At 41.5% G+C, this 17,466-nt stretch overlaps 1 protein-coding gene across 2 annotated transcripts in view; it reads left to right on the plus strand.

Annotated features, from left to right (window-relative positions):
* Nucleotides 1-17,466, plus strand: part of rnf220a (ring finger protein 220a) — a 289,741-nt gene that overhangs the window by 98,379 nt on the left and 173,896 nt on the right. Inside the window, exon 1 of one of the 2 annotated variants that reach the window (XM_044135092.1) lies at nt 6,360-6,899. The exons of the other annotated variant lie outside the window; for it this stretch is intronic. The gene's annotated coding sequence lies outside the window, so the exon portion shown is untranslated. Of the gene's footprint in view, nt 1-6,359; nt 6,900-17,466 lie in introns of those variants that run through there. 2 annotated transcript variants of the gene reach the window in all.

A 17,466-nucleotide genomic window follows, 5' to 3' on the forward strand; every position in this document is an offset into this window, starting at 1 on the left:
ATTAATTTGTGTTAGTGAAGTTTTATGTAATCTTAGCAAGCTTTTTGTTGAACTCGACTGCAGTAAATAAATACGATTACTGTATATTGTTATAAGCTAGCATGAACTTGCAAGTAACAGTGATTACTGCGGTCGGGATCACGTCTCCCGCCATGAATGTTACATATTGACGCTAAACTCCGTCACGTCCTGGTTATTAAATAAATGTTAGCGCCATTAAAATAATCTCCATGTAACAGTTACAGTCATGTTCAATAAATTAGAATATGGGTTCCAATGAGACGCAATTGTCGCAAGTCCGGCGACATTGGCGGACATTCCCGCCCACAGAGTCAGACGTACCCCCCCTGCCTGGAAGGTGTTTATTGTTTTTACCTTAGAATGACCAACTCTCCGTTATTGCTATATCAATTTGATACAGTAGAGGCTTCCGCACTTCCCATATCTGTGCTTTTTGTCACCATTTTCAGGAGTTGAAACTGTTTAAACCGTTGTTAACATGTCGTAACCTGCTTTTCCAAGCCGCCTCTAAATGGCAGCAAAACGCAAAGAACTTAGCACATTCAGAGGGATCAGTTTAAGATCGCTGCTTTAAAGAGCCCATCCTTTCAGGATTTTTTGTTTGATAGTGTTGTGTGTTAACAGTTGATGTTTTTTATTATTCTTATCTAATTTGTATAAATTAGGATTAAGATTTATAAAGAGCATATGTTTATTTTCAGAGAAAGCATGGCAGTCATCTCCAGCAATACCTTGCAATGACTGCAGTGGTCGTCAAAAGGAAAGGATCTGACTCCAATGAAGGTGCTTCAACCAGCAAGCAGAGAAAACTTGAGGAAAGCAGTAAAGTTTCTCAGAAGAGTGTTGACCATGCAGTGATAAACTTCATTGTCCAGGGTTTGCACCCTTTTGGAATAGTAGAACAGGCAGGATTTCGAAGCCTGGTGCAGCAGCTTCAGCCTAATTCTACTGTGATAGAATTAGTTCCGGCAGTGTTTAATTTGTCTTTAAAAGTAAACACACCTTTGCCCGCCTCAGCAGCCTGCGAAAGACTCTTCAGTATAGCAGGACAAATTTTCTCACCCAAAAGAGCCAGGCTGGACTCTAAAAACTTTGAGAACCAACTTCTGCTTAAGCTGAACAAGAAATTCTTGCCGTGATGTTAAAATGAGAAGTTAATGTGGTGCTATGATCAGAGTAGGCTGACTGAAGCTGACCCCCACACTTTCTTCAAATCATTGTCAAATGTTTTGTGCAGCAAAATTTGAGTTTCTCCTGTTTTATCTTTGAAAATATCAATGGACGTTTAAAGGTAATTTTGACTTCGTAAATGGGGTGGGGGACTGGTTGACCTTTGGACCTTTAGACGCTCATTAATATCTTCAAAGGTAAGCAAAACAAACAAAAAAAATTCTGCATAAACAGCACAAATGTTTGACACCAATTGTCTGATTTGAAGAATGTGGGGGGACCAATTTCATTCAGATCAGGCGCACCCATATACAGAGGCTACAGAACTTTATGTGGCTGTTCCAAGTTGGACTCCTCTTCCTTGATTGAATGTCCTCAGCCCCTTTCTGTTAAGAGTTATCTCAAAATAGCTGGCAAAAAAGTTAAGTTCATGTTTTGTTAGGACGAAGGACTAGATGTTTCCAAATCTCTTGATGTTTGTTAGGTCAGTTTAAAGTCCCTTTTTTCAGGGAAACAATTTTCTTTTGAACGTGTTTATTTTGAATTAAATAAAACATTTCAAAGGTATAATAATTTCTCTCATTTTGCCTAATTACATGTAACCCTGCAGGTCATCCCTGGAATTCTGATGCATAGAATAAAATATCTAAATCTAAACTGTCACAGGGGGTAAACACAATAAAAACATGCTTTATCTGCAGCATTGCTCATTAAAATGGTACATTACTGATTTATTAAAACTAAATACGATAGGTACACTTAATGACATTATATAAGCCGTTAGGTATTATGGTTGGCAAATACTTTTACTTTTAATACTTAAGTAGTTTTAAAAGCTTGTACTTTCTTACTTTTACTTAAGTAAAATAATAATGTGGTACTTTGACTTTTACTTGAGTAAATTTTTGTCTGTGTATTTGTACTTTTACTTAAGTACATTGTATGAGTACTTTCTCCACCACTGCGTGCGGCGTGAGCAAAAGTGAGTCACTTTTGTGAGTCACAAAAGAAGAGTCACTTTTGTGACTCTTCTCGTCACAAAAGTGGTGAGAAGAGTCGAGTTTAAGCCGCTCGGGTTGTAAAGAGGAAAAATAGGTTGTCCAGTCCCCAGTTATTAATTTTTAATTTTTTTTCTTTCTGTCTGTTTAATAAGAACCTGCTAGATCACACAAAAAGTGTCTAAAAAGTTGTATATACCTTATCAGGACCGTTTTTTGTTTTTTTTTATTGTTTTACACTTGTCTGGAAAATGACAAAAAAGTTTATTGGGATTCCTAACTATTCACTATGATATCATGCAGGTGTGCATGCGTAAAGTCACTTTTCAAGAGAATGAACCATTGCAGGGGTCTTTTGTGGGCTCCAGTGTCCCTTATATGACAGTAGGTGGGAAGGAGAGGGGGGAAGACATGCGGCAAATGTCGGCCGGGTCCGGGAATCGAACCCGCGACCGCCGCGTCGAGGATTCAAGGCCTCCAAATGTGGGTTGCGCTGTCCCCTACGCCACCACAGCACACCCACATTGCTTTATTTAAACCAACATTTACCAACAACTGTTTCCACATCCTTTTTTCGGTGGTGGTGTTGTTTGGACCATTTTTATCACAAACTCTCCACCAGTTTTCATTCAAGTCCTCTTATTTTTGAGGTCTTTTTTTTTTTTTTTTTTTTTCCCCAAAGTGGGATTCAATTCACCGACAAAGCTGGTCAAGGCAGAGGTGAGAGCGTGCCGCCAAAGGCCATTCCCGACCCTCGACTGTCAGCGTGGCTTTTCATTAGCTCTCCGCCATTTTTGTGTTAGATGTCAGGGATTTCATAACACCGAGACGTGACTCCGTTCAGATGGACGGCAAGAAATATCCGAACAGAACAAGCCCTCCCCCGCACAACCCCCGCGTGTTAACCCGACTCTTTTAACAGACGCTTACATCGTGTCACAGCACCACGGGACTGTATGGGTGGGCACTTCAATACGGTCAAAATATATTTTAGGTTAACAGAGAAGGGGAAAAGAGGCAGAGTGGAGACTTCTGGAGTGAAACAGGTGCAATCAAAGTGCTTCCTTGTCAATACACACAGAGGCACCATTTAAAAACATCAGGGGGCTGGACTAAAAGGGTGGCATTAGACTTTGAATGGAGAAGGATCTAATACATGGATGGTCCTCTTCCTCAGGCAGCCCATTGACTCCAAACTGAGCCTATTAGCAAGACAACACACCACTAATGGCAGCGCTACTGCTGCCGCTGCCCCTCCATGTGCAAGGAGACCACCCAGCACACACACACAAACCAAACGCACTCACGTTCCCTTTTTGCTTTTCCCACGCCATTGTTACATATCGTAGTCAGGAAACCAGATCAAAGAGTTACTTCCATTCGAAAACATACCAGTCTGTTAGAGTCAGACGTGGCTCCGTGTGCAGTGAGCTGGTTTGTGGAAGATGAAGAGTCTCAGTGTGTCCGTGATGCACTTTTAGATGCTGGGGAGGAGCTGGGAGACGAAGGCTCATTTTGTTGGTAAAGGGCTTTGAAGGGATGCTACAGAACCTTCCAGGGTTTTGAGAAAAGGAGCTCAGTCGTCTTACCTGCACATTTTTGTTTAACTTTTTTGGGGGTTTGCTAACAACTTTTCATACAAGTCCTGATCACCCACTGAGCAATCGACTTGTTTCGACCTGATTCCAACATTAAGCCATAAGGCAGCGTTGTTGCCAGAACGTGGCGTTTGTTGCAAGAGGTGCAATAAAGTTTGATAATTCATACGAAAATGACAGGAAACTTCAAGCTGAAGCTAAAAGTCGGCTCCAAAGCAAATTCATTTCTTTTTCAGTTGTGGAATTGCTACGCAGTGACATCAATGTGCAGACAAATACTTGCGTTCAAAGCTTAAATGGATAGTTGTAAATGTGACCATGCATCATCCACATATCCGTACTGCACTGGTGGGTGGAAATAACACACATTTAAATGTTTAACATTTGGGTTGTGCACTAGCAATGTAGAAAAGTTAAGCCTGTGTCATTGACTTTGAGATTAGTTCATATACTCCTTTTTTTTTTTTTACGTCTAAATTTGCAGACAAAAGTGTCCACATTTGGCCCAAACTTACAGCAATTGGACCCATGTTGGACGTTAAGAAATTGTTCTCACTCTCTGGATTAGATTCTCTCTGTTCGTCGTTGTTGGAAGCCGTTCTGGCCCTGTACATTCATCTGCTGATGATGTTACTCCTGAATACTTTTCCATTTCACGGCCCGAAATGCTTTACATGTTAAGTTCTCTCTGAAGTTATGCACAAGAGGATCTGTTTTCCAAGTAAGTAGCTGTCGGTATCTCTAGAAATAACCTTCCGATGCAAATATCGAGACAGTTTAAAGGTTCATAAAGCAGCAGTTGCGAAAATGTGCTGGCATTTTATTTTATTTTATTGTTTTAAACTGGAGCTGTTTTATCTCAGCAGAAGTCCACTTTTGGTTTTGGCGGCCTCTTACACTGCCTGTTTGTTTTTACGCTGAAGGACGAACCTGTCTGGATCGATATAAAATTAAGATGCCAGATGCTTTAGACGCTGTAGACAAAATCTTACCTGCTTCTCACCTTTTAAAAAGGCATTACATTAAAAAAAACAAAACAAAAAAAAAAACTAAACAATCCCTTTAAATATTGATTTTGAACGCAAAAGGCATTGAGGTTCTGGAACACAGTCTTCATTTATGCAGTCGAAGGCCATTACACTCAGCAGTTCAGAGAGGAAGAGGAGCTCCAGGATCAAGGTGGACACATGTTCACTTCCACGTGTGGCCAGCAGGGGGACGCAGCAGAGAGGGGACAGCAGAGCTGCTGTCGTTTAAGGCTCGCGTTTTCCTTAGCACATCATTTAAAAGCATTTTTTTCTCTCTCTCTTTCTCTCACGTGAGATAAACTTTTAAACCCTACGCACGTTCTTCTTTATTAGTGGTCAGAGCATTGGTCAACACGTTTTGATTTAGGAAGCTGGTAACCGGGAGATGCACTTCTAATTTAGCTCCCATAAAGAGAGAAACAACAAATGAAAGACAAATTAGGTATTTTATTGTTATTATTATTATTATTATTATTATTATTATTATTATTATTATTATTATTATTATTATTATTATTATTATTATTATTATTATTAAACAACTTGGTTAAAGCCTCATTTTGGCTTTTTTTTTTTTTATTCTTGTTATGCATCTAAACTTCTTTATTGTTGCATCCAATGTGAAAACGGAGAATTAGAATTTGAGTATGTGGACATAATACGAAACCACACATTCTGACAAGTGTGTTTCATCACTGTGAGTCTCGCATCCCTCAGCCACCCAGCACGGCTTTAGTGAACTCTCTCCCTCTGTCTCACTAACTTCAGTCTCTCCAGTACGCACTTTCTAAGAGTGTCTGCTAGTCCACTTCTTTTTGTTAAGAGCTGGACTTCATTGGCTTTATGGCAAATAGCCGTCTCTCTCTAGCGAGTGAAAGAGAAAAACGAGGGGTGAGGGAGGGGGAAGCTGGGATGGAGGGAAGAGAAAGAGAGAGGAGGTTGTGGGAAGGGGGTGGGGGGCGGGATAATTCATTCACTTTGCGCACAAAGCGCAGTGGAAATCACCCAGGGGAACGAAACGCCAGACAGCAAAGGAGATGGGGGGGAGAGAAACAACCCAGTTACAGTCCACAAAATGTTTTTTTATTATTATTTGATTCAAAATGTATTCTCATGTTTAATCTATTAAACATATGAGTGTTTTAATCCGTAAAGTTTGCTCTTGCTCGGTTTAGGGCGCTTGTTTGTCTGCGTTATGGACAACAGTTGAGACGAGGAGAAAAAGAACAAAAAGAATCGAGTGATTCTTAGATAAAAAAATAAATAAAACAAATGTTTTGTTTTGTGAGGTTTTCCTTCTCTGTGCCTCCGTACAGCACTGAGCAACCCGAGCGCTGCGCGGCAGCACTGCACCTCGGTGCGCCCTGGACCCCCGGTCGCCCTCCTCCCCTCCCCACATCCCTCCTCATCCACCCCCACGCTCTCTGCTCAGCTCCAGCCTTACACACGTCGCTGTTGAGCACTGTGACTCCCCTCCTCCCCACTCTTTCTCCTCCTCCTCCTCCACCTCCTCCTCCGCAGCAGCAGCAGCACCGCCACCCTCCCCTCACACCACTGCCTGCCACCGTTTCTGCGATCCAGCGCTCTCTCTCGCCGGCTCCGCCGCTCCTTTCCTCACTGGTCGTCCCTCTCTGTGCGCGATCGTGCCATTGATGCCCACTTTACAGCGTGTCTGTGGTGGAAAGTCAGCCTCTCTCTCTAAGTCCCTTACTCTCCCTCGTCCTATACTCTCCGGTTCCGCTGTGGCAAACTAACAAACAAGAGGAGGTGTTAACTACTTATTTTTTCTTTTTTCTTTTTTTTCTTTTTTCTGGCTCTTCCCCCTCCACCCCACCTCTACAAAAAAAACAAAAAAACAAAAAAAAAAACGCGCCTCCACGTTATCTCTCGGTTGCGGCTGCGTATTCGTCCAGAAAGGGCCGGTGCCGCACCGATGATACTCCTAACTCCGCGGAAAAGTTCTCGGTTTGTTTAGAGGATAATAAAATTAAAAAAAAAAATTAAAAACGAAAGAAGGGGGGAAGAAGAAAACGCCGGAAACCAAGCAGCCGTCTTCAGTAGAAGCGGATTCTGGCCACGGAGAGGTGAGTAACTCCTGTCTGTTTGCTGTTGTTGTTTGGTTTTGAAGCGCAGAACACGTTCCGCTTTCACTCCTTTCCGTCGCGCTCGCCGCGTCTTTCTGATTTCCTTGGAAGCGTTTTGAACTTTCTCCGCGACTGTTGCGAAAAAGCAAAAAAACAAAACAAAACAAAAAAAAAAAAACATATATATATATAAACAAAAAAAGAATCACGGCACGGGTTTTGGACACTTAGGCACGTGCGTTTAAAATCTGTTTATCACTTCTTCATTTGCGTGCGCGTGCAGGCGCGTGCGTTCAGCGTAAGCCGCGGGGTTCCCTTAGACAAGAAAAGTGGCATCTTGATTTGTTGCGGTGCGCGCGTCGATGCCATTACGCACATGTCGCTGTCACTAAAGCGCATTAGCTCTCTCCGCAGAACGCAGCTGATGCTTTTTTTCAAACTTTTTTTTTTATCTATTTATTTATTTATTTTCCCCAAGGAGTACTGAACGCAGATTTGTAGGTGAGGATTCGGCTTTCCGACAATGTTCCCGATCTTTTCGCACTGATGGAACCAAAAAAAAGAAATCAAATCACATAAAAAAATGAAACTTTGTCCTGGAGTTTTTTTTATCAGCACCTCCCCGCGCCGGGCCGGCCTGCTGCTCCCAGATATGTTTAGTTGGAGATCAAGAACACGAATCCAGCAGCTCTCTCTCTCTCTTTATCCTTCTTTTCTTTTCTTTTCTTTTTTTTTTAAACAAATAACCAACAAAATGTCCCAGTTAGGTTTACGTTATAGGGGTATTAAAAGCGGTCATAATATGGAGCGCATGTGGAGGTTAATAGCCATATACTAACCAAGTTATAGCTGCGGTTGAATAAAGACTATAATGAGGTAAATTTTGATGCGTTGCATAAAGTAAGCCGACGTTTAACTTGCTGCTCTTTATCACAGAATTTGCGTTTCATTCCCCCTTGAAAACTTTTCTTTCTTTTTTTTTTTGTTTTTTTGTTTTGTTTTTGTTTTTCATTCAAATCCTACTTTTTCGTATAATTAAAATCTATTTTAAGAAAACAAAGCAAAGAGAGCGGCGGGGGGGGGGAGGGATGGGAGATTTTTTTTAGCACAAATTGGGGGCAGATACGTGCATTTTACCTTGCAAATGGGTCATTTTTGTGGAAAACCTTGTTAAAGTTAATGTCTCGGGGAGAGAAACAGACGGCTTGCAATTGAGGATGCGCGTGCACGTGGGTGCGTGCACGCACCCAAACATTCACACACATGCAAAGGGGAGTGGAGGGGGAGAGGGAGAGTAAAAAAAAAAAAAAAAAAAAAGCAGTTGGGAAACACCTGTTAAGGGGGGCGGGGGGAGATATAATTTACATCATCGGCCCCCCACTCGCTCCTAAATAAGCTGAGACCAATGCAGCCTCTGGAAGACCCCTAAGGGGGGTTCCTCCAGCTTCAATCGGGCAGAGAGAGCCCGAATTCGGACTGAGAGCTGCTGCTGACTCGGTGTCGCTCATCATTTTAGTCTGAGTTATCTATTAAGGACAATATAGGATAATTTAATAGGTTTGTGTTTATCTGTAATTTTAGAGGAACGACGAAGAGTCTGAAAAATAAAAATGAAGTTAACTGAGTTTGAGTGAACTTTTTTCTTTTTTTTTTTTTTGGAAACGCTCGTGACATTTCAGATCCGAGATGAGATCGTACCAACTTTTCCCTGACGTTTTCCCCAGATGATTTTGTTCCGGACCACGAGATTGTTTATTTATTTATTTATTGTATTTTTGTAACTTGTTGGCAGAACGGAAGCCAACAAGTACAAGGGGACGCGCGCGCGCCCCTTTCAATCAGCAGCGGATTGCCGCGGCGCTCAGAAGAGGAGAGAAATAATGATACAATTAGAAGGCTGTGCGGAAAGTACGGCGGAGTTATTAGCACTAATTTTCCCGAGTTGGTGCCAACAATAAACTGCGCGTAAGAAAAAAAAAAAAAAAAAAAGGAAAAATACGGCACTTTACGGAGCAAAGGTGCGCCCGGGGCGGGTCACCGGATGATTGAGTTACGGCTCCTCCAAAAACAGGAACTCGGAGACTCCGTTCAGAGTTCGGGTCCGGAGCTCTAACCACACACCTCCACGACGAACTCGTTCTGATTGATTTTTATCGGATCAATCAGCTCTAGCTTTAAACGACCAGCAAAAGCTTTTCTTTCTTTCTTTCTTTATTTTTTTTTTTTTTTTTTTTTTTTTTACAATTTACTTATTGAAAATTTTTAGATTAATTGTCTTTAAAGTGCAAAACGAGACGGTGTCGCAGAAGCAGTTATCGCCGTGGCGATAAATCACGAGTTGTAAGAGTGTGACACGCCTGACGTTTTTCACTCAATCTCGAGATATGTTCTAATTAGTCGATATTAATAAGAATATATTGTAAGAAAGACATTCACGAAACAGCCGTGAGTCGTGTTTTCCGCACTTGAAACATGGACCTACGTATTGTTTCGATTAAACTAATTTATTCCAAGAAATGTATTTAAAAAAAAAGATTTTTAAAAAGCCTTAATTATATATATATATATATATATATATATATATATATATATATATATATATATATATATATATAATTAATCGTTTAGATTTCTAAACAATTATTCTCTGTTCATTCATTTAGTTTTGTTCCATTAAAGTCTTGTCTAGTAATAATAGCAATCATAAAAAATAAATGAATAATAATAATAATAATAATAATAATAAATGAAATATTGAAGGAGTCTTATTTTAGATTCTCTCTTCTGTTTATTAATTTACGGAAGGTTTAAATTAAATGCCATTTTAAATTTGGTCTGGATTAATATATATATTTCAAAGTTGTGGTTACTTACTTAAATGCAGTTGCTTTCTTATCTTTGAAAAATTATTATTATTATTATTATTATTATTATTATTATTATTATTATTATTATTATTATTATTATTTCAGGCCGCAGCTCGCTTATTTATTGCGTGAGTGGGACTGTTTTGAATTCGCAATGTTTCTCACCTCGTTTCTAATTAACTCAATACATCCGATCGTATTTTGCAACTTTCAGCGTTGTTACTTAGAACCTTAACCAGTTGTTGGAAGTAAAAAAAAAAAAAAGAAGAAAAAGAAAAAAAGAAGAAACTATTTAGTTTTTTATTGTTGCTACAGAGTTTAACGTGTGCTTTTAAAATCCGGTGCTCACGTGTCGCTTTTTATTTAAAAATCCTTCTTCTTTGTCTTCTTTTTTCAGACCTGAACTTTTTTTATTATTATTTTTTTCAACCATCTGTCTCGTCCCAAAAGTATAATCTATAAACGCGAGAAAGGAAAAACATAAAACGAGAGATAGAGAGAGGAACGAAAGTGTCGATGTTCGAAGAAAAGTGCAGCAGAAGAGGATTTATCTGTCAGCGTTTTGCTCCTCCAGCAGCAGCAGCAGCCGCCTCCCCCTCACCTCCCCGCTCTCACCCCGCAGTCAGCTGTTATTGCTCGCCATTGATCTCCTCTCCTCCGCCCGCTCTGCGAACTAAAAATGAATGTCCATTTCACACCGCTCTGCCGCAGGATCGACGTGCGCGAGGAGGGAAGCTTCTTTGACTTTGGGTGCCAAGAAAAACAAAAGAAACCAAAACTAATCTCTCCGCGCCTTTTAATTGTCAGGTGAACAAGTTGGCTTTCACTTCCACGGCTGCGTCCACGATTCAGCCAGCGAGGCAAATCAGGACACACGAGTTTGCTCGAAATGATCTCACCGCGACACCTGAACCGCCTCTCTTTTATTTCTCCAGTTTGTAATTTTAATAATCAATTTTTAATGACGAGCTCGTTTTCTAACCCGATGTCAGTGGTGGCGTTTAAACGCCGCAAAACCTCCTAGGGATTTATCAAATAGTAACAACTAGTTCATGCATAAAGTGTGTGTTTTTTTTGCCCTCTTATGTGGAAATATTAATGCGTCATGACGCACGGATTAACCCCCACCCCCCACCCCCTTCCATGTCCCATAAGATGACACTGATAGTAAATTACCCACGAGCCGCTCAGTCGCGACTGCTTTGATGACCCCCTTCAGTCTATTAAGTCCTATCAATATGTACTAAATCCTAATTCTTCATTAAAAGCACAACCAACTCCTTCTCTGCTTCTTGAGACCACACACCATCCCCCCTCCACTTTTGCGTTATTTTGTTGTGCTAATAAGAGCCCTTGTTTGGCATGCGGTGCGGTAATTGAAACGAACGCGTCGCCGGTAAATAACACGTGTTTGACACCAGCAGAGAGGAAAGGGGGGTGGGGGAGAGAAGAAAAAAAAAAATGGGGGGGGGGGGGGGGGGGAGTGCGCCGGACGCGTTTTGCATCTCCAAAACCTTTGCGTCATTGTTATCTCGTTAACGCCGAGAAGATCATGATCAGATGCGCGGCCCGACACAATCACTGTAGCGCTGTCGGTCTGGTCAAATACGAGAAAGGCGTGATTCCTTTGCTGATGTATTTATTCATTTATTATTATTATTATTATTATTATTATTATTATTATTATTATTATTATTATTATTATTATTATTATTATTATTATTATTATTATTATTGAGGCATCTGTCCGCTGCTCAGATTATGTTGCGAGATCTTTTTTTTTTTTTTTTTTTATGGATCCGTCTAATCGTTTGTGTTTGAACTCCGTTTGGAAAGTTTGGATTTGGAATTTTTCAATGACATTATTATGCTTCAGCTTTATATTTATTTCTTTATTATTTTATTCTTGTTTGGGATAGAATTTTGTTCCGGTGTGACTAAGTGAGATTCATATTTCTGCTGCTGCAGACCGTGGCGCCTCTGAGGGAGGCTGGGGAAATGGCCATCTCTTTAATTTACTGGCCACCCACCCCACTGCCTCCTCAGGCCGAAAGTCTTACACGGATAATGGTGTTTATTAATTGGAGTTTAGCATTTGGCAACAGGGTGACCACTGGGGGTGGACATGATCAGGGGGGGTTCAGAGGCCACCCCTTTTAAATTGACTGATCATTTCTATATCCAGATTTTATTTAATTTTTTTGTCTAGCATGTTGGAGAGGAGGGAAAAAAAAGAGACAAACTTGAATCAGTTGTTAGTTTTTCTTTTTAATGTTTTGAAATCTTGCCCGTCCTCGCTCTTAAAAATCACGCCTGAATGACATAGTGATGGACATTAACGGTTCCAGCTTGCTGAATTTGAGAACTTAAACGCTCTTCAGAAAACTCTGAGCAGGGGTTTGACCTAAATGTCGAGTTTTGCCTCAGCAACATGCCCGTATGAAATTCCTGAAATTCTGTCGTTGCGTTTGTGTTCAACCGAGAGCCAGATTTGGGAGGATGTGGGCCTGTGGGGCTGGAGCCACTTTTGGTGCCTTAACAACACGGCTTTCTTGCACTCGTGCCCTGTATTCACTGGTGTGCTTACGGTGAATCTCTGAAGCACAGCAAAAACCAAAGGGAAGGACTTAAAGCTTGTTGCCATGACATCCAACATCACTGACATGGTCCTCATCGAATAGTTTTACGGGTTTTTTTTGTCATTCGTGACAATCCAACAGAAATTATGTTGGGAAAACATCCAGTCATGGATGTTTGGGGCCCACTGGTCATTACCCCATTAAGCCACTGCCTATGATCTGGTTGTGACGCATCACCAAATACTGGCTTCCATCTCCTGATTACCTAATTATTCACAGCATCTTTCTGGGTTTTTTGTTTGTTTGTTTTTTTTTTTTGGTTGTTATTTGCCGATTTATTTGCGTCCCCCAAGGCGTGCTGCTGTTTAATATCTGTCGCTTATGCCTTGTTTTTGCCCCTTCACTCCCCTCTGGAGCCTTCATAAATCAGTCCCGTCATTTCCTTGCCATATCTTCGAAAAAATACATCTGTCTCCATTGCTAATGGCATCATCCGACAAAATTCCCTTCTGTAGAGCTGAGTTTTCTCCCTCTCCCCCTGCAGATATGCATACAGACACACTTATTTCTGTTATTGATGACAGGAAAGTGGAGTAGCTCCCATCCAGTCGTTTTCTATTGGAAGGAAATCACTCCATAGAGGAGGATGCTGTGCTGTGCTTAATGGTTTGATTGCATTGGAGAAGGCAGCCCTCTCGTAATGCCGTTACAGAGGGAAATATCACTTGGAGACGCTATTGGCAACAAGAGAAAGTCAAAGAATTAGCCTAATGGGGGGAGTTGTGTCGGATGTCAGATACTTTCTATTCCCTATATTGCTCCGTGTCTCCGTCTCCGGTGCGTCTCACCATCCTTCCAGGGCCCAAACCGGCCCCTCCTTCCTCGCATAACGTCTCTCTCAGGTTTCTTCCCCCATTTGTCAGCTGCATTGCTTGACCGGATCACAAGCTCCCTGCTTGGAAAATAAGCTAATATGTGCCCCCCACTCTCCATCACCAACCCACCCACCCATCCTTCCACACACCTCCCCAGAAGACACTGTTGGTGCATTTGCTCTCATCGATTGCACACAGGCGCTATCTGCCTGGTTATAATCTTTCTCTGTGCGGCCTGTAAGTCAAGCGGGCAGGAAGCGAGGCTGATATGGAAGGGGAGTGGGGGTGTGCGGAGAGTGGGGCAGGCTGTAAACGGACACGCGTACCTGCAGGAGCACATTCCCGTCGCACGCACGCCGGCTGACGCTCGCGTTACACCCTCGCAAAATCGGGCCCCAAAAAATTCCAAGTCGGTATGCAAGTCCTTTGATCGATGTTGTCCCTATGTTTCACTTTCATTTCCACCTTCGTGTCCTGGTAATCGCTTTCTGCTTTTCAAAACGGCTTCTACAGATGTTGTTGTTGGGCCATCTCTGAAGGCCACCAACATTGAATGGCAAACCAGGCCCACCCCCACTGCTGCCTTTCCTGCCAGGACTGGACACCCACACAAAAAAAACTACAATAAGTTTCCTTCTGTTTTAAATCGCCGTCATAAACTATACGAAAGAGGATTACCACAGCAGAAATCAGTGAGTGAAAACAGTTTTTTTTTTGTTTGTTTTTACCTGGCAACAGTTTTTCCTTGTTAAACTTCATCTAATTGACTTGCATGCAGCTTGCTGTAATGACTGGCCGGCCTGCCGCCTGCCTGCCAGCCGGCTAGATTAGAGACTGCTGTTGTACAACCTAGCACAGTAATAAAGACTCATGCAAGGGCAGCTGCTACCACACACACACACACACACACACACACTCTAAGTCACACTCTGACAGAGAAGATCTAAATCTTGGTCTCCTTGTCAGCCAAATCTTTATCTACTGGTATATATGAGGCCATATTAATCGATTTAAAGCAGATTTTAGATGGGGTTAGAATTATACAAACCTGCCCATGTTCCATGAAGACTGAGAAAGTCTGCAATTCTCTACGTAGAATGCTAAACACGTAAGCTGAAACGTGCTGCAGAGAGCCGGGCCAAAGGAGAAGCGGTACATCCAGTTGCCTAGGGGGCCCCCTGCTGGTCTGGGGTGAGTGGGAAAGGGAGCTCGTGAGAGCACAGGGTAACACGTGTGTCGCAAACGGAAAAGGCGAAAATGACACAAACCATGCAACAAACTCATTAGTGGCGGGAAAGCGTCTCGTCCCATCCCATGCCGAGACATAACGAGGGATCCTGATACGAAAAGATTCTGAATATATATTTATTTTTTGGTATTAAACCCAGCATAGAATTAGTCAATAACAACAACAATAATAATAATAATAAGTAAGTGAACCCTGGCACTGATCACACTCTGTAAGTTTTTGTAAATTTACCAACAAATTAAAAAAAAAATCTTAAAAAAATCCAGAGTTTTGCCAAAAGACTACCAAAGTATTGTCTTGTTCTGATGAAACCAGCGCCATGCGTCGTCTCACACACCTCTGTTTAGTGGTGGATAACGAGCTAACTGGAAATGGGGCCCCTGAGTCTTAATCTGCCTTGGGCCCTGTTTAACTTCAGGTCAGCTCTAATGTTGCACTTCACAGGAGACAAATAAAAAAGAAAAAGAAAGAGAGAAAAAAAAGCTACTTAATATCGGTGCCTGGGAGCCAACTGAAAGCATAACAAAAGGAATAGATCTGGTTTACCAGTGGGCCAGAAATACACTTTGAAGGTAGGCATTTATGAGCAATGGAACAGCTAAGCCCTGTCTGGAACCAGGAATTAGCTGGCCCCGCTCAAGCGAGCCTTAACTAGTGCTACTAAAAAAAATATATATATATTTTTTTAAAAGTGCAAAAATCCTCACCACACGTCGGGGTTGTATTTTTTTTTTTCTTTCAAAGCGATTTCTTCTCTACTGGCCGCGACTTTGTCTCTGAAGTCAAAGCGAAACTTAAGCAGTAAATCTTTTTTTTTGTTGTTCTTTGTGGGAGCATTCGATAAAATCAAAGTCGGCCTGCTTAAATAAAACATCCCCACCAAACGCGTTTGTTTTCAGTGAACTGAGTTCAAGCTTATCCGATCATTATTGATTTATTTTATTTTATTTAATTTATTTTTTGGCTCCAGAATTATTCCCCGAGCGTCATTGTCCGCCTCACTGTGATGTGTTTGTTCGCCTCTTATCAAATCTTCCAGTGATATTTTGTCTCAGTTGTCGTGGCGCGGCAGCTGTCGACGAATACGGATCTCATGTCGGAGAGGACGAGAGGGGAGAAAACGCAGAGGAAGGAAACGCGAGATTAGATATTTGAAAGGCATTCCGAGACAATATTGCGATGTTTTTTTTCTTCTTCTTCTTCTTCCTTCTAACAGCTTGAAAGTTAAGACAAGGACATGCGGAAGGAGGAGGAAGAGAGCGGAGAGACAAATGGCTGTGATTCTTATTCACAAGGACATTTGAGCTTCGCCTCATGGCCAGACATGAATGAGTAGATTTCAATAGTATCGACTGTTGCTTCGGACATCAGCAAACACACACATGCTCTCTTTCTCTCGCGGGCACAAACGTCGCAGACCGTCTGGAATACAGAACGGACCTGTCTGCAGGTCAGGACCTTTCCATTTTGCTAAAACAAAAAAAAACAAAAAACAAAATGGAGAAAAAATAAATAAAGGCCCCAGACGCAAAAATGGGCAGTTTACTTTGACCATCCCCTTGCTTGTGCTTGCGTCTTGAATCCGTCCGGGTTTTTAAATAGGGGTGGCGTCTTTGTCTTTTGGGTATGAATGCATGTTTTCAGTCCGGTCGACAGATTGTAAACTTTTTTTATTTTTATTTTTTTTTTATCATTCACAGAGCAAAGACCTAGCAGAAATCAGAACACTATTCATAAAAAGAAAGTAATAATAAATAAATGAAGTAGACAGCAGGATTCTATTCTCATCGAACCAACTTCAGCAGAACGGACTCCTTCATGATTTTATCAACATTTCGCGTCTGTGTGCAGGAAATTTGACCAACTTTCTTTCTCAAGTTGCTTCAGTTTGCCAGTTCTTCTACAGTTTAGTAAAGCTCAGGTTTGGCCCTTTCGTATGGCGCTGCAAAGAGAGATAGCTGCATTCTTAATAGCTACAAGGTGCTAACATGGTATGTCTTCAAAACCAGACCAAATCCTCGCAAACCTGGCTAAGGAACAGATCCGTAGCAAACTTTATGTTGTGCTTAATTGCCATCTTTCTCTACTTTGGTCTCATCTGTCCAAACAACATTGTGCCAGTAGCTGTGGGGTTCATCCATATAACGTCAGCCATATTCTCTTCTTTGTATAGAGAATACACTTTTCCCTTGGTTGGTCTTTTTTGTAAAATGTGCTGTCATGAACCTCGTGTTTCATCGGGCAAACTTTAGAGGCCTGTAGAGTCTCGATGCTGCTTGGTTTCTTTGCAGTTTCTTTGTCTCACGTCGAGGTAAATTTGCTGAGACTTCCAGTCCTTTGAAAACCGCCAAGGGCTCTGAAATGTTTCCACTTCCCGCTAATCGTTCACGCAGATAGAGTGATAGACTTGAGCTCGTTTTGAAATCGCCTTCCTGTACCGAACAGTTGCCTCGCTCAGCTTACCGTTGACGTTCAAAGACCGTTTACTTTCCTTTTAATGTTCTTGCCCCTCCCCTCCTCTATAATAATTGCTGCCAAGTTTACGAGTGAGCATTTGCTAATTTGTTTTCAGATACACTTTTGAAAATTGAACTGATATAGTAATAAAAATGCAACTAATAAAAAATTTAAAAAAAAAAGCCAAAAATGTTGGTCGGGTGTGACGGAGGAGCCGTCATGAGTTAGGACATATTTAGAGTCCATGTCAGTATGCAGGCACATCCGCACATATACACACAATCATTACTTACTTTTTTGTTGCAGGTTAAACTGAGGCGGCTCACCGTGGGTGCACATGCGGTGTTCCTATTTCAGTTAAACATTCATCCTAAATCCATTATTTTCAGAATCAAACATTTTCCTGGTTTTATTTTCAAGTAGGGTTTTTTTTTCTAGATGGTGGCTTGCTAGGAGGCAGTCACATGATGACTGCATGATGTCATCAGATTAGTACCAGGTGTTTTGTATCAAATTGAGTATTGTATTTTTGTTTACAAG

Source organism: Gambusia affinis, linkage group LG12 (genome assembly GCF_019740435.1).
Source record: "Gambusia affinis linkage group LG12, SWU_Gaff_1.0, whole genome shotgun sequence".
Taxonomy (NCBI): Eukaryota; Metazoa; Chordata; class Actinopteri; order Cyprinodontiformes; family Poeciliidae; genus Gambusia; species Gambusia affinis.